This window comes from Lathyrus oleraceus, chromosome 1, assembly GCF_024323335.1.
Source record: "Lathyrus oleraceus cultivar Zhongwan6 chromosome 1, CAAS_Psat_ZW6_1.0, whole genome shotgun sequence".
Lineage (NCBI taxonomy): Eukaryota > Viridiplantae > Streptophyta > Magnoliopsida > Fabales > Fabaceae > Lathyrus > Lathyrus oleraceus.
This window is the reverse complement of record NC_066579.1, coordinates 122015509-122017905: the sequence shown is the minus strand read 5'-3', so window position 1 is coordinate 122017905 and position 2397 is coordinate 122015509.

The following is a 2397-nucleotide window of genomic DNA, read 5'->3' as shown; positions in this document are numbered from 1 at the left end:
CCCGCTCTCAACAATTTCTTAGCCATTGCATGTCCGCCGGCATGAGTATCGAAGGAGCCTTCATGAACTTCCTGCATTATCATGTCTGCTTCGTGTCTATCCACGCATCTGAGCAAAACCATGTCGAAGTTCCTCTTATACAACACATCGTCTTTGTTCAAGAAGAAACTGCCTGTCAATCTTCTCAAAGTCTTTCTATCATTGTTGGATGCCCCTGCAGGGTACTCTTGACTCTTCAGAAAGCGCTTGATGTCGTGATACCAGGGCTTGTCGTCAACTACCAATTCAGCAGCAAACACATACGCGGCCCTGTCGAGGCGCATCACATCGATCCTGGGAGCGTGGTTCCACCGAATCACGTTGATCATGGAGGATAGAATGGCAAGAGCATCTGCCATCTGGTTCTCATCACGAGGTATGTGATACAGCTTTACTGTTGTGAAGAAAGTCAATAGTCTTCTCGTGTAATCTCTGTAAGGGACCAGATTGGGCTGGAGGGTGTTCCAATCACCATTCACTTGATTGATCACTAGAGCTGAATCTCCGAAGATGTCCAGAGTCTTGATTCTCAAATCAATGGCTTGCTCAATACCCAAGATACGGGCTTCATACTCAGCTTCATTATTTGTGCACTCAAAAGTCAGACGAGCGATGAAAGGCATGTGGGCACCTTTCAGGGTAGTAATGACAGCGCCAATTCCACTTCCTCTGGCATTGACAGCCCCATCAAACAACAAAGTCCACTTTTCGTCTGGATCAGATCCCTCCTCAACAACTGGCTCTTCACAGTCTTTCATCTTGAGGAACATGATGTCTTTATCTGGAAAGTCAAACTTCATCGGCTCATAATCATCAATCGGCTGCTGAGCAAGATAGTCTGACAGAATACTCCCCTTGATGGCTTTCTGGGATGTATACTAGATATCGTACTCTGTCAGTACCATTTGCCAACGAGCAACCCTTCCGGTCAGAGCTGGCTTCTCGAATATGTACTTGACTGGATCCATCTAGGAGACCAGTAAGGTTGTGTGAGACAGCATGTATTGTCTCAAACGCTTAGCAGCCCATGCAAGTGCACAACATGTCTTTTCAAGCATCGAGTATCTCGACTCGCAATCTGTGAATTTCTTACTCAGGTAGTAGATGGCATGCTCTTTCCTACCTGTCTCGTCGTGTTGACCGAGAACACAACCCATGGAATTATCAAGTACATAATCAGCGGTCTCCCTGGGACCGGAGGCATAAGGATTGGAGGATTCTGCAAATACTCCTTTATCTTCTCGAAAGCCCTCTGACAATCATCGTTCCACCTGATAGCCTGATCTTTTCTCAACAATTTGAATATTGGCTCACACGTGGCTGTTAGGTGAGAGATGAACCTTGCAATGTAGTTCAACCTCCCTAAGAAACCACATACTTGTTTCTCTGTTCTTGGCTCAGGCATTTCCTGTATCGCTTTCACTTTGGCCGGATCCACCTCAATCCCCTTTTCACTAACAATAAAACCCAGTAATTTTCCAGATCTCACCCCGAAAGTACACTTGTTCGGATTAAGCCTCAGCTTGAATTTTCTCAAACGTTCAAACAGTTTCTGCAGATTCACCAAATGTTCTTCTTCCGTCTGAGATTTGGCAATCATATCATCAACATAAACCTCGATTTCATGATGAATCATATCATGGAAAAGAGTCACCATCGCTCGTTGATATGTTGCTCCGGCATTTTTCAGACCAAACGGTATCACCTTGTAGAAGAAGGTGCCCAATGGGGTTATGAATGTTGTCTTCTCCATGTCTTCTGGTGCCATCTTAATTTTATTATAGCCAGAAAAGCCATCCATGAAGGAGAATACCGAGAACTGAGTTGTGTTATCCACCAAAACATCGATGTGAGGTAATGGGAAATCATCTTTAGGACTAGCTCTGTTCAGATCCCGGTAGTCGACACACATCCGTACCTTTCCATCCTTCTTAGGTACTAGGACGATGTTTGCAACCCATGGCGGATAATGGGTGACTGCTAGAAACCCTGCATCCAACTGTTTTTGCACTTCTTCCTTTATCTTGACAGCCATCTCTGGTCTTGTTCTTCTGAGCTTCTGCTTGACCGGAGGGCAACTTTCTTTGAGAGGCAAACGGTGTACCACAATATCTGTGTCAAGCCCTGGCATGTCCTGATAAGACCAAGCGAAGATGTCAACATATTCTTGCAGCAATTCAATCAGCCCTTTCTTCACATTATCTTCCAAAGCAACCCCTATCTTGATCTCTCTCTTGGCGTCCTCGGTGCCGAGATTAATCACTTCAACAGACTCTTGATGCAGTTGAATGACCCTTTCCTCCTGTTTTAATAACCTGGTAAGTTCTTCCGGGAGTTCACAGTCTTCATCACCCTCTT